The 22,005-nt window shown below is 45.0% G+C and overlaps 1 pseudogene; it reads right to left on the bottom strand.

Annotated features, from left to right (window-relative positions):
- The window catches only part of LOC148524662 (uncharacterized), a 79,293-nt pseudogene extending 77,973 nt beyond the window's left edge, over positions 1–1,320 (bottom strand).
- Between the last annotated feature and the right edge of the window lie 20,685 nt (positions 1,321–22,005).

Below are 22,005 nucleotides of genomic sequence, written 5' to 3' on the forward strand. Positions count from 1 at the left end.
TGAGACATCCAGGGAAACAACTTGGACCCCAAGATAAAATTTACATACTGGACCACTGAAACGTAGGATTGTGCTTTCTTAGGGGAGGCCTAAAACTAACTCATAAGCTGAGTCAGGGAGAACGAAAAATTCAATTGTTTACTGGTGCAGACATCCAAACTGGAGGAACACTGGCAGGGTTTTTGAGGAAATAGATTTCCCTAGCATGGTCTTGCCATCTACACTGGAGAGCAGTAATCTGTTTGGCAATGGGACCACCGGAATGCCTAGGGTCTGAACAAGTGGTTTGGAAATGAAATTGCCGGCAGCCCCAGAATCTACAAGGGCTTTAAACATACTTGTCCTGGACTGGTAGGAGAGTGAGATGGGCAATAAACTGTCAGTTATCTGGGAGGAGTCAGTAATAACCCCTAATTGAATGCTCCCAACATCAATTAGGGTTTCGCGTTTCCCGCCAGTAAAGGACAATTCCTTAATATGTGCTCTGGAGCAGCACAATACAAGCACAATTTATTCTGGAATCGTCGGTTCCGTTTGGCTGTACTTAACCGGGATCTGTTTATTTGCATTGGCTCCTCGCTGCTAGAGGAGGAAGGAAAGGAATGACTTCCCAAGGATGGGCGAACCCGAGAACGATCTTCACGCCCACCACTCTCTATGGTGAAGATCAATTGTTATACAGAGGGATATAATATCCAAGAAGGCCGGAGGCAAGTCCCTTGATGCCAATTCGTCCTTCATCCTCTCCGATAAGCTATGTAGGAAGGCTGCCTTAAGTGCTTCCTCGTTCCACTTCAGTTCGGACACCAGGGTTTGAAATTGTACTACATATTGCCCAACGGACCGGGTACCCTGATGGACACGAAGCAGATCCGAAGAAGCAAAGACAGATCTTCCTGGTTCATCGAAGATCCTTTTGAAAGCTGCTATGAAATCCTCGTATGTAGATACGACCAGATCCACTCTTTCCAACAATGGGGAGACCCAATCCAGAGCTGCCCTAGTTAGTAATGAGATTACATAGGCCACTTTAGACTGGGAGGTAGGGAAGTTCTGGGGAAGGCATTTGAACTGGATCTCACACTGGTTTATGAAACCACAACACCGTTGATGACTACCATCAAACTTTTCAGGAGTAGCCAAGTGCAAACGGGACTTTTGTGGAACAACCCCTGAAGGTAATGCTGAAGAAACCGCGGGAGCGACAGAAGGTGGAGCTGGAGACATAACTGCCAGGGTATTCTGGATGGCCATGAGCTGACCGGATAATTCTTGTAGGTACTGGGCCACGTGTTGCTGTGCCGCCTCTTGATTATCCATGCGAGTCGTTAGCTCCTGAAGAGTCCCAGTACCTGGGGAGCCTGCAGCTTCCATTGGGCCTGAACAAACTGTCACGCTGGGAGGCGGGTCTTTGAAAGCTGAGGCCTGAGGCTGCGGGAGGAAACAAAGGCGAGGGGCCTGGATGTACGATCTCCGCATCCACGGGTATTGGTCGTTGGTGAGACCTAGTCAAAGGTGCGGAATCTAACCCACGAGGTGGTGTTCGCCAGTGACCCCTCCAATCGGGATGTGGGCTTGAGCTGCACCCCGTAAGCAGGTTGCGGTCCTTTGACCAAAGCCCGTGGGAAAAGGAGAGACGAACAGTCGTGGCCCAATGGGTTGATGCCAGTAAGAGGCACGTAGGGACTGGGGTGGAACCCCGAGTTTGGGATACTGTACTTGAGGTACAAGAGAGTGTGCACTGCGGACACACTCTACCAGGTTGCTGGTCAGAGGAAGTGCACCACGGTGTAATACTGTAAAACATAGGTAGGAACCACAGAGTCCAGTAATGAGGTGGGTAGTGGTATTGGGCCCGGCCAGAGATGATATCACTGGAGAGGTGGATACGTTTAACTATACTCAGGCTGTGATGGTAAAGCACTGGTGAAATAGATAGTATACTGCACACAGGCGATGGTGGTAACGCACTGGTGAAATGGAGGTATACTGCACACAGGTGAGGTGGTAACGCACTGGTGAGATGGACGATATAGCTGCACATAGGCTGAGGTGGTAAAGAACTGGTGAGATGGACGATATAGCTGCACACAGGCTGAGGTGGTAAAGCACTGGTGAGATGGATGATATAGCTGCACACAGGCTGTGGTGGAAAAGCACTGGTGAGATGGATGATATAGCTGCACACACTGGGATAGCTCACTGAAAGCAAGGGAACCTGGAACGAGAGACCACTAGTAACACTAGCAGCAACAATGGTTGTTCAGGCAACTACCTGATACACAGGAGCCGGATGTATACTCCTGGAAGCCCGCTGATTGGTCCACAGCGTCAGCTGACCGACCAGACTGTCAGGGAAGGAAGGCAAGTCAGAGGAGGAAGTGTCATGGCAGCACCCATGACGGAGACTCCGATCCCGCTGCACCAGGTCGCCTGAAGCACCAGCATCAGGGAGAATGCTCAGCAACTCCCATGTCGCCACACCAGCCGCCCGACTGTCCGGGAAGTCAGAGGAAGCTGGCGGGATGGTAAGGGATGGCCGATCCCCAGCTGAACTCTGACAGGGAGGTGCTATCTGTTGAGACTATTATTGCAGGCACAGAAACAGACAGATCACAGGTGCACAACTCCAAATTACTGATTATATATAAATACATCATGCAATAAAATTTTGCAATGAATAGAGGTTTTTAGTATAATCATGGCCAAGGTTATGGGTCTACCCATATCCAGGTAACCTCTGTAGGGTAGGTCCCTAACATACTAGCGATCAAATCCAGAGCATAGGACACCCCCAAACCAGCTCAGCCGAGCCACCCCAGGGCATCGCTCTAAATAGAAAAGTGAAGGGTAAAGTAAGAAAGGTAAGAGCAGCTGCTGCTGAAAGTATAGGATAGAGGAGTAAAAATACAAATATAATAAAAACAAACAGTAAAATTGTTTAAAATGTGCAAAAAAGGAAAAGTGTTATTATGCGATGGCCTAAAGCAGACCAACCAAAGCAAACTAGGGGACCCACGTCCCAAAAATCAACCCAAAGTTGCACTACAGTATATAATTTGTAGGACTTACCTAAAATTGTGCCTATTCCTAGTGTGCATTCACAATACCAGACTCCATGCTGTAACCCAATAAGGATAGGGTACTAGTCCAGGTAGAAGGTGTCTCAGCCTTCAGGTGTGCAAAGAAGCACACTAAATGGAGTGTATAAGAAAGGGTCCTGGGCTGCACACCCTGAATATATATAATGGGAGGTACTATCTGTTGAGACTATTATTGCAGGCACAGAAACAGACAGATCACAGGTGCACAACTCCGAATTACTGATTATATATAAATACATTATGCAATAAAATTTTGCAATGAAGAGAGGTTTTTAGTATAATCATGGCCAAGGTTATGGGCCTACCCACCATATCCAGGTAACCTCTGCAGGGTAGGTCCCTAACATACTAGGGTTCAAATCCAGAGCGCAGGACTCCCCCAAATCAGCTCAGCCGAGCTGATGTGAACAAGGATGTTAGTCCACACATTGATTCCAAACCAGTGTAGGATTTATTGAAGATAACAGAATACAGGTGATAAAAGATAAACAGCAGTCAATGTGAAATGGTAATAATCTCTCTTGGGCTAAGTATTCTACAGCCATACAGCACTGTTGGCCTCCAAAGAACACAGTGACATGCTTGGGCAATTGCAGACCCTTTTATACAGCCAAGTAAACAAGTCTTGCATCTTAAGTCTAATTGGGTTGACCTTTAAGTCTGTTGATTCAGACATGTGACAAGTCATGCACTATAGACATGTGATGTTATTGTGGCTGATGATTCATACACAGTCAATAACACAAGAGAGAGTTTATAGCATTTAACCTTTTAACTACATGTTAATACTGGTGACATAAGGGGCGGTAGGAAAGATAATGTATATAATTTAGAGAAGTTAATAAGTTTAAAGGGTATATTTTAAGTGGGTTTTATTTTAAGTGTGTTGGGTCAATGGGCTAACTATTTAATAACATTAATAAGGAGTGAAAGCTTTTATTGGGGTTAATAAAGGTGAATTGTATAATTAGACTAAAGTTATGTAATGACAAAGTTAATGAATATTAATTAAATTAATTGATGATGCGGAGAATAATTAGTGATTAGGATGGGTGCGGTAGTGAGTTAATTATGTTGAATGTGTTGTTTTTTTACGATGATGCTGAAAAAGTTAATGATTTTGAGAAATGGTTACTTAGTGATGAGGGAATGATTTGTATGGCGATAAATAAATACTCTCTGTTATGTATGGCTGTCACAAGAAGCTCTTTGTTTTGAATGGCAATCTCAAAACTGCTCTATGAAGTGAATGGCAGTCTCAAGAATGCTCTATATATTGTGTGGCTGTCACCATTTTTTTTCTTGTATTGTATGGCAGTCACAAACATACTCTATGTATTGTATGGCGGTCACTGTGATGCTGTGTATTGTAGTCATTGGAGGCTCTATTTACTGTATGGCAATGACTGAGTTCTGGTTGTATTGCTTTATACTTCTGTAGTGTGTGTGCATGCAAGGGTATTAATGTAATGTTATTAGGGGTGTGCACCGGCCACTTTTCGTGTTTTGTGTTTTGGTTTTGGATCTGGATCTTTCTTCGTGTTTTGGATCTGGATTGATTTTGCCAAAACCACCCTTCCGTGTTTTGGGTTCTGGGTTTTGTGTTTTGGATTTGTATTTTTTTTTAAAAAGCATAAAAACAGCTAAAATCACAGAATTTGTGGGTTTTTCTGCTCCTATGCTATTATTAACCTCAATAACCTTAATTTCCACTCATTTGCAGTCTATTCTGAACACCTCACATCTCACAATAGTATTTTTATGTCCACCGAGGTAGCTGGATGACTATGCTAAGAGACACGAGTGGGCGGCACAAACACGTGGCTCATCTAGGAGTGACACTGCAGTGGCAGACAGGATGGCAGTTTGAAAAACTAGGCCGCAAACAGTACATACTACAAAGAAAAAAAAGAGGTGCAAGATGGAATTGTCCTTGGGCCCTCCCACCCACCCTTAAGTTGTATAAAGAGGACATGCACACTTTAATAAGCCAATCATTTCAGCGCCAGGGTCTGCCACACGACTGTGGCTGAAATGATTGGTTTGTTCGGGCCCCCACAAAACAAGCTGGCAATTAATCTGTCCCTGTACAAACTGGCTCTACGGAGGCAAGATGTCGTCCTCATCCTCCTCATTCACCGATTTCTCACCCTATTCAGTGTTGTGTACATCCTCATCCTCACAGAGTACTAATTCATCCCCGCTGGAATCCACCACCACAGGTCCCTCTGTATGTTCTGGAGGCTGGTCTCCCTGGAAGAGTTGATAATTCATTTTTATGAACATCATCTTCTCCACATTTTGTGGAAGCAACCTCCTACGCCTTTTGCTGACAAGGTTCCCGGCTGCACTAAACACTCTTTCGGAGTACACACTGGAGGGGAGGCAACTCAGGTAAAATAGAGCCAGTTTGTACAGGGGCCTCCAAATTGCCTCTTTTTCCTGCCAGTACATGTATGGACTGTCTGACATGCCTACTTGGATGCTGTCACCGATGTAATCCTTTAACAGACAGATGCACGCTTGTCGCTGCTGCTTTGAGGATGCAGGTGCGGCTACAGCCCACACAATTCACAAAGACAGAAAAAAAAGAAGAATTTTTTATTTTTTGTGGAGCGTTACACCACCCTTTAACAGACAGACGCACGAGACGCACACATGTCGCTGCTGCTTTGAGGATGCAGGTGCGGCTACTGCGCATACATTTCACACACAAACACAGAAAAAAAGATTATTTTATTTTGGTTGGAGCGCACTTTGGGGGTTACACCACCCTTTAACAGACAGACGCATGCTTGTCGCTGCTGCTTTGAGGATGCAGGTGTGGCTACAGCCCACACATTTCACAAAGACAGAAAAAAAAAGAATTTTTTTATTGTTTGTGGAGCGCACTTTGAGGGTTACACCACCCTTTAACAGACAAACGCACGCTTGTCGCTGCTGCTTTGAGGACAGTATCATATGCAGTGACAGTAGACTTGTCAGAAATTGTTGGCACGTCCTTCAGTCCGGACCAGATGTCCAAACCGGCCCTTGACTTATGACACAGGAGCACACTTGGCGCTGCTACTGTGTAGATGCACGTGCGGCTACATCGCACACAAGTCACAAACACAAAAAAAAAATAGTTTTTTATTTTTAGGAGCACTTTGGGGGTTACACCACCCTTTAACAGACTTATGGGACACAGGCGCACGCTTGGCGCTGCTCCTTTGTTGATGCATGTGCAGCCACAGTGCACACAATTCGCAAACACAGAAAATATTTTTTTATTTTGTTTGGAGTGCCCTTAGGGGGTTACAGCACCCTTTAACGGACAAGCCAGCCGGCCCTTTACTTATGGGACACAGGCGCACGCTTGGCGCTGCTCCTTTGTTGATGCACGTGCAGCCACAGTGCACACAATTCACAAATGCAGAAAATATGTTTTTATTTTGTTTGGAGTGCCCTTTGGGGGTTTACAGCACCCTTTAATGGACAAGCCAGCTGGCCCTTTACTTATGGGACACAGGCGCACGCTTGGCGCTGCTCCTTTGTTGATACACGTGCAGCCACAGTGCACACAATTCACAAACACAGAAAATATTTTTTTATTTTGTTTGGAGTGCCCTATGGGGTTTACAGCACCCTTTAATGGACAAGCCAGACGGCCCTTCACTTATGGGACACAGGCGCACGCTTGGCGCTGCTCTTTTGTTGATGCACGTGCAGCCACAGTGCACACAATTCACAAACACAGAAAATATTTTTTTATTTTGTTTGGAGTGCCCTATGGGGTTTACAGCACCCTTTAATGGACAAGCCAGCCGGCCCTTCACTTATGGGACACAGGCGCACGCTTGGCGCTGCTCCTTTGTTGATGCACGTGCAGCCACAGTGCACACAATTCACAAACACAGAAAATATTTTTTTATTTTGTTTGGAGTGCACTTTGGGGGTTACAGCACCCTTTAACGGTCAAGCCAGCTGGCCCTTTACCTATGACACAGGCGCATGCTTGGCGCTACTTTGTTGATGCACGTGCGGCTACTGCGCACACAATTCACAAACACAAAAAAATATATTTTTTTATTTTTTTTGGAGTGCACTTTGGGGGTTACAGCACCCTTTAACGGTCAAGCCAGCCGGCCCTTCACTTATGGGACACAGGCGCACGCTTGGCGCTGCTCCTTTGTTGATGCACGTGCAGCCACAGTGCACACAATTCACAAACACAGAAAATATTTTTTTATTTTGTTTGGAGTGCCCTTTGGGGGTTACAGCACCCTTTAACGGTTACAGCCAGCCCTTCACTTATGGGACACAGGCGCACGCATTTAAATGATTTTCCTTTAACCCTAAACCAGGGTTACAAAAGCATCAGCATTACATCCATCTATGAATCAACGTAAGGTGGTGGGAACAGCTTCAGTTGTCTTTAATGAAGTAGATAAGCTATAGACAGTACATCTCAATTTTGAGATCTAGGGGACCTTTTACAGGAACATTTTTACAAAAGTAAATGATTGAATTTGTAAACTAGCAAAATGTTTAGTGTGCTTATACAAAACTCCTACGGAACAATCTCCCAAGTGTAATATTCAGGTTCTCCTAACTCCTTAACATCAATAAATACTAAAGTAACAAGACTAACATGTGCTCCCACAGGAAGAATAAACTGAAGAAATATTGCAGTTATTTCCTTTAGGGTGGCTTTCTGTTATAGTTATGAATATGTAAAAAATAAATTAGCTTCCTTAAAACATAGAGATAACTATTTGTATCTTGAAAAAAAATCAAAGAAAGTTGAAGGTCAGAATCATCTTATGAGGCAGAAAACATTGCAGTTATGTAAAAGTATTCTGTAAACACTAAATATGTGCTTACAGGAATAACTGCAAATAAATCTATAAATATATAAAAAAATGACAACTCATGTTAATTGTACAGTAATCTGTAAATTGGAGATGTGGCTTCGGATTCCTGGAATCCAAACACATCCAAACTTAGGGGTTACGAGTCAAACCAAGCTCCAGCTGTGGTCTTCCCACCAACTTCAGATCCCAAAACGAGGTAAAACATCATCTACCCCGTGTTGTACAGTATCTTGAGTGTTGTGGATTCGATAAAAAGAACTCCCTTGTTATCGCGGGCGCCATTTCACACAGAATGCAGGAGGCTTAGGCTGTGTGGGATGGGCTCCAATGCGACTATGACTCTGTGATTAAGGGCTGTGAGCTACTGTGTGTACCACTCACAATGTCATCATCATCAATGAAAGGCTGTGGGCTACAGCGCTTTCTGTGACTGTCGGTCAGGGCCGGACTGACCATCGGGCACTTCTGACAAATGCCAGAAGGGCCGATGGCTGCATGGGCCGGTCTGTCCGTCTACATGAAAACAGTACTATTGAAATTGTCTCTCCCAAAATGGCTGCCGCCTCATAGGAGACATCGTAGCACATTGACATTTGAGGTCTTCATTTGCCATGTTCTGCTGCCAGACGCTAGAGGACTAGCTGTACCTCTAGTAACAGGGAGCAGCTTTCAGGTAAGTGTTTTGTTTTGTTTTTCATTATGTGGGTGTCTACTGGGGGCTGGCACTACTGTGGGGGGATTACTACTACTACAAGGGGGGACAACTACTAGGGACACTGCATCAGGGGTGGTACTACTGTGGGGGGATTACTACTAGGGGAACTACTAATACAAGGGAGGGGACAACTACTAGGGGTACTATTGTGGGGGGATTACTACTACGGGGACTACCACTACAAGTGGGGGCTACTAATAGGGTCACTGCATCGGGGAACCACTACTGGGGGTACTGCATATGGGGGGACTACTAATAGGGGCACTACAAGGGGGGACTACTACTAGAGGGCACCACAAGGGCTACAAGGGGGGACTACTACTAGGGGCACTACAAGGGGAGGGGACTACTACTAGGGGCACTGCATAGGGGGGAGACTACCACTGGGATCACTGCACCACTACTGGGAGCTCTATATAATGGGCCTGTGTCATAAGTAAAGGGCCGGCTGGCTTGTCCGTTAAAGGGTGCTGTAACCCTCAAAGTGCACTCCAAACAAAATAAAAAAATATTATCTGTGTTTGTGAATTGTGTGCACTGTGGCTGCACGTGCATCAACAAAGGAGCAGCGCCAAGCGTGCACCTGTGTCATAAGTAAAGGGCCGGCCTGGCTTGTTCATTAAAGCGTGCTGTAACCTTCAAAGTGCACTCCAAACAAAATTAAAAAAAAATTTCTGTGTTTGTGAATTGTGTGCACTGTATGTGCATCCTCAAAGCAGCAGCACCAAGTGTGCGTCTGTCTGTTAAAGGGTGGTGTAACCCCCAAAGTGCGCTCCACAAAAAATACAAAATTCTTCTTTTTTTTCTGTCTTTGTGAATTGTGTGCACTGTACGTGCATCAACAAAGGAGCAGCGCCAAGCGTGCGCCTGTGTCCCATAAGTCTGTTAAAGGGTGGTGTAACCCCCAAAATGTGCTCCACAAAAAATAAACAATTCTTTTTTTCTGTGTTTGTGTGTGAAATGTATGCACAGTAGCCGCACGTGAATCAACACAGCAGCAGCTCCAAGCGTGCACCTGTGTCATAAGTCAAGGGCCGGTTTGGACATCTGGTCCGGACTGAAGGACGTGCCAACAATTTCTGACAGGTCTACTGTCACTGCATATGATACTGTCACCACTGACAGAATGGTGGAGGATTACATCGGTGACAGCATCCAAGTAGGCATGTCAGGCATGTACCTGTACTGGCAGGAAAAAGAGGCAATTTGGAGGCCCCTGTACAAACTGGCTCTATTTTACCTGAGTTGCCGCCCCTCCAGTGTGTACTCCGAAAGAGTGTTTAGTGATGCCGGGAACTTTATCAGCGAAAGGTGTAGGAGGTTGCTTCTACAAAATGTGGAGCAGATGATGTTCATAAAAATGAATTATCAACACTTCCAGGGAGACCAGCCTCCAGAACATACAGAGGGACCTGTGGTGGTGGATTCCAGCGGGGACGAATTAATACTCTGTGAGGATGAGGATGTACACAACACTGAAGAGGGTGAGGAATCGGTGGATGAGGAGGATGAGGACGACATCTTGCCTCCATAGAGCCAGTTTGTGCAAGGACAGATTAATTGCCACCTTGTTTTGTGGGGGCCCAAATGAACCAATCATTTCAGCCACAGTCATGTGGCAGACACTGGCGCTGAAATGATTGGTTTGTTAAAGTGTGCATGTCCTGTTTATACAACATAAGGGTGGGTGTGAGGGCCCAAGGACAATTCCATCTTGCACCTCTTTGTTTTCTTTGCATTATGTACAGTTTGGGGCCTAGTTTTTCAAACTGCCATCCTGCCACTACAGTGTCGCTCCTAGATGGGCCACGTGTTTGTGCCGCCCACTCGTGTCGCCTAGCATAGTCATCCAGCTACCTCGGTGCAACCTTTTGGACATAAAAACACTATTGTGTGGTGTGAGGTGTTCAGAATACACTGGAAATGAGTGGAAATGAAGGTTATTGAGGTTAATAATAGCATAGGAGCAAAAAAAAACACAAATTCTGTGATTTTTAACTGTTTTTAAAAAAAAATACAGATCCAAAACCCAAAACATGGAAGGGTGGTTTTGGCAAAACCAATCCAGATCCAAAACACTAAGAAAGATCCAGATCCAAAACCAAAATACGAAAAGTGGCCGGTGCACACCCCTAATATACACATATTGTTTCCTATATTTTTCTCACTTTTCACCAAATTTTTTTGTTTGTTAAAAACTGAGCTTTTCATACTTACCCTCCCCCCTTCTCCCCCTAACTCTCCCCATTAGTGCCTAAACCTACCCCCCCGTCGTGCCTAGACCTAACCCTCCCCCTATTTCTATACTCATTCTGCTCTCCAGCTCCATTATGCCCCCTGTTCCCCTCTCCCCATGCCTGTACATGTTCTGCTCTCCCGTGTACTCTGCCCTCTCACCTCTGTGCCCCCTATTCCCCTCTCCCCGTGTCTGTACCCCTTCTGCTCTCCCGTGTACTCTACTCTCCCACCTCTGTGCCCCTTGTTCCCCTCTCCCCATATCTGTACATGTTCTGCTCTCCTGTGTACTCTGCCCTCCCACCTCTGTGCCCCCTATTCCCCTCTCCCCATGTCTCTACATATCCTGCTCTCCTGTGTACTCTGCCCTCCCACCTTTGTGCCCCCTGTTCCCATCTCCCCATGTCTGTACTCCTTCTGCTCTCCCGTGTACTCTGCCCTCCCACCTCTGTGACCCCTGTTCCCCTCTCCCCATGTCTGTACCCCTTCTGCTCTCTCGTGTACACTGCCCTCCCACCTCTGTGCCCCCTGTTCCCCTCTCCCCATGTCTGTACCCCTTCTGCTCTTCTGTGTACTAAGTGCCCCCTATTCTCCTCATGTCTGTACCCCTTCTGCTGTTCTGTGCTTTTTTTATGCGCTACACGCAGTGAGGCATAAATTGTTATAGGACCCAGACAGTATGGAGTAGGACCCCATTTTTTTTAAAGTGAGGGGTCCCTGGGACCCACACTTTTTTTAATTTAGCGCGATCACTGGGTGTAAGGGGCATTACTGTGTGTAACTTGAATGAAGGGCACTACTCTGCAGTGTAATGAGACAAAGGGGCACTATGGTATGGAATAATTTGAATTGGGGGTACTATTGTGTGCTCACGCCCCTTATTATTATTATTATTATTATTATCCTTTATTTATATGGCGCCACAAAGGTTCCGCAGCGCCTTACACAGTACATAAATGAGCACACAAGAAAAACAGTTAATAGTAATACAAAACAATGCAGGACAAGGACAAGGTTATAAACTCAGCTGCAAAACACAAGCAGCAGGACATGAGCAACCAGGTGGTAGGTGCCATTGTAGGGAGTTAGGAGTAAATTATACTATAAGTAGGGGGAGGAGAAGCACGTGAGGATGAGGGCCCTGCTCGTGAGAGCTTACATTCTAAAGGGGAAGGGCAGACAGACAGGGGCGACACAGAGGGGTAGATAGTGAAGAAGGAGCATGGAGCAGTGGGTTAGGATATGTGCTGCGGAATGTGTGTGTATAAGACGACCTGATGTTATGTAAAAATTAAGTCCTTCATACATCTATCTCTATGATAGAAAATAGATTGTTTGTGTTATTTACATGAGAGATGTACAAAGTAAAGTAGAAGCACTTTAATTTGTGTGTTACATTTTAGCATCTATATACAGCCTGACAAGAAATGCAGCTATTATGGGACTGTCCCGCCATCCTAATACAGTAGTGACTACTTTAGTTCCAGCTGCTGGGTGCTATGCCATGCTCCTGTGAGTGGGTGCATCTCACATGCTAGACCCACTCACAAATGGGTGCAGCCATACATGATGTGGTCCCACAGGATGTTGCAGTACCCGGGCCCAGAATTTCTCTTGGCAGCCCTGGAGGTGACAGACAGAACGAGGAGGGAATGGGGCTTAGTAGTGGGGTAACAAGACCATGGAGGGAGGTGGTTGAGAGTGGAGGTATAGGAGAAGTGGGGGAAAGAAGCAGAGGGTTGGAAGCAGACTGATGAGAGAAAAAAAGGAAGAACAGCAAGTGGAGGAAACAGGAGGGGGAAGAGAGGGACGGATAAAGTAGAGGATTATGTGGACATAGAATATGGGGGTTGTGTGAAGTAAGGGTGTTCATGCTGTGGACAAGGTAATAATTGAGATGTAAACTGGAGTGGAGGCTGTGAGATATAGAGTCAGTGTGATATAGAGACAGTGTAATGTGGAGGCTGTGTGATGTAGAGACAGTGAGATATAGAGTCAGTGTGGATTAAAGTTGTTAAATGTTCAAAAATACATGTAAAGAACAGTGCTGCTAATGTATGAGCGCAGCTCCAAAAGTGATATATAAAGGAGAGGTATGTGAGTAGTGGGTGCAGGAATTAGTTTATAAACAAATGATTAATGTGGATAGATGTGACACAATTGGAAAAGGCAATACAAAATGAATGAGGACAAAATTACAATGTCCCCGAGCTGATCCAGTCCAAAGTGTTCTGATCAACAAAGATCAATCAACAAGAGCAGCACACAGACAGGGGAGCACTTGCAGTGTCCAAGCAGTGAGTGCAGTAAGTAGTTGCCTGGATACAGCAGAAGATGTTGATTTTGTTCATTCACATAAGTATGTTGCTTCTTGTTGTTCAGAAAGTGTTCTGGTTTTGAGTTTCGTTTTCCTCCAGCGTAACTCCGACTTAGTTATCAAATTGTATTTACACTTATAATCAGAACACTTTGAATCTTAACACAGACTATGGCAGCCTTCGGCTATGCAGCCTGTGGGAGCAGTAATATCTAAAGTTACAAACATGTGTCTCTGTGCTCACTGATTGGGACCCCACCCCAAAAGCTCTAACACACACTAAATTGGGATGCAATAAAGTCTAAGATAAACAATTTGTGAGAAGGGGGAGGCCAACACAGATTCACAATACATTCCTAACTTCCTTTAGATAAATTGCTCTTAGTATAGCAGTAGTTGTAATTTACCCAGTATAAATTTTCAAAACTGTGCTGAGGCAATCACTAAAACAGCATCTGATGGGAGCAGTAGTTGTAATTTACCCAGTATAAATTTTCAAAACTGTGCTGAGGCAATCACTAAAACAGCATCTGATGGGAGCAGTAGTTGTAATTTACCCAGTATAAATTTTCAAAACTGTGCTGAGGCAATCACTAAAACAGCATCTGATGGGAGCAGTAGTTGTAATTTACCCAGTATAAATTTTCAAAACTGTGCTGAGGCAATCACTAAAACAGCATCTGATGGGAGCAGTAGTTGTAATTTACCCAGTATAAATTTTCAAAACTGTGCTGAGGCAATCACTAAAACAGCATCTGATGGGAGCAGTAGTTGTAATTTACCTGTGGAATGCAGAGAAGAAGTCACATCAGTCTTTGCATGGTGCGCATATGACAAATAAGATCTCCAGCGTAACTCCGACTTAGTTATCAAATTGTATTTACACTTATAATCAGAACACTTTGAATCTTAACACAGACTATGGCAGCCTCCGGCTATGCAGCCTGTGGGAGCAGTAATATCTAAAGTTACAAACATGTGTCTCTGTGCTCTGCCCTTCTCAGCGAACACACTGTTTTTTTCGACGCGCGCCTACGGTTCGCATACTACCATATTCTTTTGTGTCGGAGGGAAACCAAAGCTCTTTATGTCTACAGGGCATCAAAATGTGTAGTAACAGCTCTGCTTTGGTGGCATAGACGTGTCCTCCTCTGCTCAGCTCCCCTGCCCTAAAAAATTCCTACAGTGAACACCATCTAATCCTCTACAACTGCTAGGCTAGGCCTTGGTCAATTGGAAAATGCCTTTCCTTTACATTGTGTGTGACATATACCAACGTAGCACCAGCTTTACCTAACAGAACTAACCAAATACCAAATGTTTAAATATGGCACATGTATGAATCCCCTGCAGGATGTGCTCTTTTGTGTGTATTTTAATACAGAGAATGATGTACACTTTTATGTTCTAATATTAATTATATATGTAAGTGCATAGACTAAGATGTGGGAGGAGTCAGGATTAGTAAGGGGAGGAGTCTATGCCAGGAGCCAGGTGCTGACGCAAGGTGGGCCTGTGTGCTTGAAAATGCCAGGGCCTATTTTTAGTCCCAGTCCAGCCCTGCTGTCGGTGTCTGTCATCAGCTAAGGGCTGTGGCTGCAGTGCAACTGTGACTGTGATTAAGGGCTATGGGCTACTGTGAGTCACAGGCAGAGTGTCATCATCATCAGTGAAGGGCTGTGGGCAGTAGCACTGTCACTGTGTCAGTGTTAGGCAAACCATCATTATAAATCAAAATAGAATGTGTTTGTTCAGGACAGGTTCAGGCACTGAACATACAATAATGTTCAATAGGTGCCATTGTTACTAATAGCTCTGTGCCTTGCGAAATTTAAAACAATTAGTGTGTGTTGTTCAGGCACTGTACTTAAATAATAACAATCAGTAGGTGCTATCATTACTAATAGCGCTGTGAATACCAGTGTTTAAAATAATAAAAATGTGTTTTGTGACACCATTACTAATAGCAATGTTTGTTAATATGGATCAGTCGACAGAAGAACAGGAGCAGAAGCCCAATAATAGTGCTGTGGCTGCTGCCAGTCAAAACAGTACTTTAGCATCTGCTAAAGGCGGTTCAGGAGACGCAAAGTTTAACAAAGGGCACCTGAAATCTAAAGATATCTACATGCCATATGCCGCACACAGTTGCAAGGAAAGGCTGTTTCATGCACTAGAAGAATGCTTATTGCGGAAACCGGGGCCAAACACAGTCAGACATCTTCTTCTGTAACCTCATATGATTATGATGATGGTGATTATATTGCAACACCTTCTCACTCTGTCTAGCTTAGGTGTCACCCTTAAAACAAACAAAACAGTGCCCAGAAAAAAAGAAGAACACTAAGGCTAAAGAAAAACAAACTATGTGTTCACAAATCCCTAAGGCAAGTTTAGGGGTGTCCATGTTAGCTAAGTGTGAGTCTAACATTTCTGACATGTTACTGTACTTGTAGAGAAGCCTCCTTTCACAATTTCTGCACCATCTGCAAATGTGGGGATGGGCAGTACAAGTAACATAATAGAAATTGAGGATGCTGGTAACAAAGTGCAACAGGAAGATGAGAGGGATATTTGTATACTATCTGTCACTAATGAGGATGTTGATGATGAGGATGTTGTTTGTGTAAGTCAGCCACCATTGGCAGAAGTTCTTGCTTATGATAAAAAGAAAGCCGTTGTCATGCTGGGGCATAAAAATAGAAAAGCCACCTTAGAAAAGCCACCTTTTGGGTGTGGAATTATTTTAATCCAAATCCTGATAACAATAATAACAAGCAGTCCAGTATCACCTACCAGCAGTTTTAACATGCACATGCAATCTCCAACACTAATATCCTCAACATCAACCTCCTCATTAATGATTGGAGGTAGTCCTTTCAAAATTGTTTTGTGGGGCCAAACAAACCAAGCACTTAAGCCACAAAAGTGGTAGACCCTGTCGCTGATGTGCTTGGTTTGTTAAACTGTGCATGTCCTTTTTAATATCCAACATAAGAATGGCAGTTCCCATGTGGGCTCGTAAGTCAGTCAGTCAGGAGACGGAGCCAATCAGCGGCCACTCTACAGTTATTAGCCGCTGATTGGCTGCCGGCTCCGGACAGTTCATACTGAGCAGTCAGGAGCTGGTTAGCGGAGTATGTGGTCACACACATTCACTGCTGAAGTAAGTATCTGGTCTGGGTTTCGTTTTTTTTGTGCCAAGTATGGGGATGCTATGGAGATTGATGCCAGCTACTGTAAAATACAATGGTTTGGAACTATTTGCCTAATTATTACCCCTGTACCCACCATTCCAGGGGTGCGGGGAAGAGCCCTGGGCTTCAGCATAGGCCTTGGGTCTTGGGAGAGTAGGGACTTCTTCATGGGGGGGTCCCCACCTTCCTTAAATCCCCAGCTTGAGCTGACAGGCTTGGGGTGTTAATTCGTTGGCCCTGGAGACTCAGTGATACGGTCTCCTGGCAGTGGCATTACCCAGTCGGTTTGGGTCCAATGCTGGTTTTAAATATAGGGGGACCCCTATGCATTTTTTTCCCCTATATTTAAAACCAGCACTGGCCTTGCAGCCAGGTGCTGGTTCCTAAATTAGTTTTGTTCCCCATAATTTTAGGAACCAGGACTGGCTGAACAGTCTGATGCTGATTATGCTTTTGAGGGGGGACCCTAAGTAACTTTTATTTTAAATTAACCCTTTTTAGACTATTTACAGGCAGAAACATACATGGATCACCCTGACCTGTGTATGTTTCTGTCAAACTCGCAGCTCACAGGAGGTGAATTGATTTCACGTGATTTCACAAATTCTTACAAGAGTATTGTCTATTCTCATGAAAGTTTAGAAACTGTCCTCTTGGTAAATTCCCAAATCCTATCTTCACTTGTGAAAAGTTACTCGAGTTTGGCCGATGGTGCAGTGAAGAGAGTTTGCTAACTCTCCAGAATTTTTCCAAAGCAAAGGAGATTTCTCTCCTTAGTTTATCATTAGTAAATTTGCGAGTGGAAAAAAATCCACAAACTCTCCAGAGAATCCTAACTCAACCAAAATCTAATGTTTGTAAATTTACCCCTAAGTCTGATTCAGAGGTAGAAGCTGCTGTGAGACTTTTTACGCGAAGCAGTGGATTAACTCTCCAGTTGGTTGGCATCTTTGTACTAATCCCATTGTCTGTGGCATTAACATAAAGCCACAGTAGCGCTGGGTAAATAGTTTATTTATTACCAGTTATTTATATAGCGCACATATATTCTACAGTGCTTTACAGCGAATATTTGCCATTCACATCAGTCCCTGCCCCAGTGGAGCTTACAATCTATATTCCCTATCACATCCACACTAAGGTTAATTTGTGTTGTGAGCCAATTAACCTACCAGTATATTTTTGGAATGAAAGAGAAAACCCATGCAAGCTCAGGGAGAATATACAAACTCAGCACAGGTAGGGCCGTGGTGGGAATTGAACCCATGATCTGAGTGCTGTGAGGCAGTAATGTTAACCATGACACTGTCTGTTTTGCAGTTGTGCTGGCATTAGCATCTACCACTAAATCAAGTCCTCTGTGAGGATTCTCTGATCTTTCCTGCTGTTAACCCTTGTGTTAAATCCTGTGCTGTTGATTTTGGGATTATAGAATGCGAAGGCTGGATAAGCATGAGAATAACTAAGAATACTAGGTTTTTTGCTTGATGGCTGTTGATGACAGCCTTGTTGCTGGGCAGATTATAAGGCTGTCTGGTCAGCTGGTTGGGTGAGCCAATGAGCCCCCCCAAGCGCGCCGGGTCCTCCGTGCTTGGGGGCCCTCCTTTTTTTTCCACCGTACAGCAGCTGGCCATTCCCCCTGCCCACATGGCAGGCCCTGTGGCCATTTCCTATGGTGGCCATTTTGAGTCCCACCTTTGTAGTAGGATCTCAACCCAACATTTATCATTATGTTTTGGTTTTTTTCAGCCAGGCTTGTAGCTTCAGTCCACAGCTGCCCTCAACATGTCCCCTGCCGTTCTACCTCCTCCAGCCCTCTTCCCCCTCCCCCCTCACCTCCTTTCATATTTTCACAGCTCCCTCATTCCCCCACCCCCGGCCGCAGGTTCATTTTCCCTTGCTTCACACCCCCCCCAATTTTTCTAATCATCTGCTGCACCTCCTTCCTCTGGCTATCTTTCTGTGCACCTTCATCCCTGCCTCCTTATAATATTGTCCTCGTATGGCTCCCCCCCTCTCTACTATGTCTCTGCTTCCTGTTTCCCATCTACCTCTTTATCCATTATCCTTCCACCTTTGTTGGTCCCATGTACCCTCCCAGTCTTCACCCCTGTCCCACCCCTCCCCCCCGTGCCTGCACCCCCCCTTCTCCTGCTCACCTTTCTCCTTTAGTTACTGGTCGGCCTGACTCTGTTGGCTCCTCAAAATGATGCTGTAATTCGGGCAGCTACTGTTCCATTTCAGTGGCTAGTGATCCTGTGCATTTGGAGATGATTATGGCGGTCGAGCTGGCGCCTCCACCGTGTTAAAACATCGAAGATGGCACCTCGCGGAAGGATGGTAGAGGAGGTTCTGGGTCCACCTGGTGCTGGCGAGTATGATTGTGTCACAAATTTTGTTATACTCCAGTTTTTGTTTTTCATCTAACGTTTGCCTGGCACGCTCACGTAAGATTGACAGGAAGGTTAGCACAGAGGTTAGACAGGGGATTAGGCGGTAATTACAGGGAGGCTTATGACACAGTTATGGGGGTTAGGAAACATGGGTACTGTACATTGTGTGAATTTAGCTTTTTCTGTACGCTTTGCGCTTCAGCGAATAAGGATCCGCAGAAGTAAATTTGCTGATTATTCTTGTTCAATTTTGGGATGTCATAGTGTGAAATCAGGCGACTTAGGTGAGTGTTGCAATTTTTATGAATATAATAAATTGCGTTGGTCATGCTCCTCTTTGCCATGGGCTATTTGGCGAAAAGAGTGCAGAACACAGGTGGATTTATTATACATCTGTGTTGTAGTTACATGTTTGTCTAGTCCAGAAATTTGGCATGGGGCAATTTTGATGCCCAATGCGGGCGGAACCATGATGGTAGGGTGGTTATGCCTTTTGGGTACAAAAGGTGTTTCAATTTGTTTATAGGTCACGCAGCAGCGTCGACCCTCCTTGGTCACGGGGCTGCCTCCGCATTACCTCTTCGTAACGGGGGTAATCCTGGTTTATTAAGGCATATGTTTCACCAGTTATGATCCCTTATGCATTGTAGGTTGGGCTGCCGTTTGCCCTCATACCGCACCTGCGGGGGGTGGCTCCTGTCCAAGGATAGCCGACGTGTATAGGAGGGTTTACCTCCCGAATCAGAGGTTAGCTCCAAGGGAGCTAGTCAGGCTCAGTCACCATTTTGTTTGGCAGTTTTACTCTGTGCAGCACAGATGGTGTAGTGGTTAGCTTTCCTCCCTCCCAGTGAAGAGGTTGTGGTTTCGGTTTCCACCTTGGCCTGAAATCTCCCTGTGTTTGTGTTTCCTCCATGTATTCTGTTTTAATGCGTGGTGTTCAGGTGAATTAGCAAAATAATGTTTGCCTTCGGGCGGTGCAGTTTCCGGCACCTATATCGAGAAATCCATTTTTCTTACTTTCGCATGTTCAGGCCGGCACTGACCAGTTTGGTGTAGCACATTGTCCAGACTGATTTCTCTTCATGGGTGCGGGAAGGAGTGACGTCTGTTTGGACCTCCTCTTTTGGCATAGTCACCTTTTTTCCATGTTTTGGGTATTCCAGTTGCACGTGATATGATTGCAGGTTTTGTGACCAGTTGGTATGCTGGAGATTGAGATAGTCACAATAGCAGGTGTGATAGGATCACTGGTAAAGTGGTCTGTGGCAGGTACATTTGTCCCAGATTCCTGTCTTTTGTGTTTTAAACCCCCAGGAGAAAGTCTGCAGTGTAGCAGGCTTGAGTTTCGGCTTTTTGAAAAGCCGGTTTGGGACCTGGGGGTTGTGGGTGAGAGGAGAGGGAGGGCTCCACCCACGGCCACTCCAGGTTTTGGTTCTCGCAGCCTGGTAACAGGCTGTTAGGGTTTCCACCTGAGAGTGGCCAATATAAGCCTAGTGTGTTTAGGGCTGAGTGTCTCACCTGGGAGAGCAGACAGGGAGTTTGCTCAGAGACACTGGAAAAACCTAACTGTAAGTGTTGTGCTGTGCTTTTGTTGCTGGTGAGGGCATTAGGCCCTGCCAGGTTCTGGTAGTGAGGGAACTACCTGTGAAGTTAGTGCCCCGACAGGGCTAGGATTTATATTTATGTTTTCTTTATATTTCTGTCATTGTACAATAAAGACTGGCGCCGACCAGCTTGTACTTGCATCCAGACTGGTGTGCTGTTTCCCTGCTGCTGTGTGTGTGTAAGGAAGGAGTCCTGTACCCAGGAGAGGGACCCCCTAACCCAACTGTGTCACAAAGGTTATGGTTGTTTGGTAGATTTTGTAGCGTAGTGGGAAATGGACCACATATCACACCATTTAAGGTTTTGAGCCTCAGTGGAAACACTTTAAAAAAAAAAAGAATGATGTACTGGGTTTGTAAGTTGTTTGCTTAAATGCAGCTTATTTATAGGTTTAGACAGTTTGAGCAAGCACTTCGTTGTTGGGCAAGGTTTCTGGTTCAATTTAACGGTGAACTAATTTGTACTTCAGCAGCAATTGTTACTGCAATTTTTTACCAATGCGGCTGGCTGGCCAGGTTTTTTGCGCTTTTAGTTGGAGGGTAATTTTTCTGCGTGGTTTATTACAATGCAGGTCCTTTGAGTAATTGTTGCTGTTGGAGCCGAAGATTAATTCTTTTCTACTCTACTGAATTGGGTGCAGCTCATGCCATCTACAACCGAAACTCGTTCCTTTTGCGTTTGCTTTGTCATTTATTTTTGTGCGTTTAGGTTCAGAATATTGTATTTCTACATACAAATTGCGCTTTGGTCTCTCGTCCCAATGATACCAAGGAGGTAATCGTCTGCCTGGCAATTTTGGTGACCTTATGGGCTCAGCCATCTACAGAGGGTAAGTTTTTCAATATTTGCTTTACTTCTTTGTTTGGAACCATTTGTAGCGGAGTGGCTCCAAAGCCTCTGCGGTAGCGGTGCCAGCGGGGATCTCATCTATTGTAAGCTTAAAGGTATTCATGTAAATACCCAGTCAGTTATTACATGTTGGGTGAATTGGTTACCGTGTCCGCGTCGTCTCCCGGCAGCCTTGTGATGTGCAGTTTTGATGCGTTGCTTGTGGTTACGGGTCAGGTGGCTTCTGACAGGTGGTAGGCCTCGCTTTTACATTTGAACTTTCCAGATGCAATTTTGGAGTGTTTAGTTTCGTCAGGGATTTTATTTAAAGATATTGTTTTTCAGGAGATCAGTGGTGCTTTGCAAGTTTTCATTGGGCAGTTCAGACCATAAAGGGGGGGTGGATAGTTTCCTTTTCTCAACATCCAGAGGTTCATTTGCCCGGTACACCTAGCGGTGTATTACAGATGTGGCGCCCTGCTAGTGAACACAAGGAGAGTTTACATGCCAATCTTACCTTGCATACTACAGTTCACTTAGATCACGAGGGTGGTTTACAGGCCAATCTTATCCTACGTACTACATTTTAGATCTCTGCTGTTTTTGGTCATTTTGATTGGGGCAGTTTCTATGCTTCATTTTCTAGTACTCATTTCTTCAAATTGGCACAGCGGTTGCGGTGGCATTTCCTGCAGAGTTTAGGGCGTGCAAACGGCTGCCTATGAGACATGTATTCAGTTGCGACTAGAACTCGT

Source organism: Taudactylus pleione, unplaced genomic scaffold (genome assembly GCF_031769625.1).
Source record: "Taudactylus pleione unplaced genomic scaffold, aTauple2 ptg000117l, whole genome shotgun sequence".
In the NCBI taxonomy this organism is placed as follows: Eukaryota; Metazoa; Chordata; class Amphibia; order Anura; family Myobatrachidae; genus Taudactylus; species Taudactylus pleione.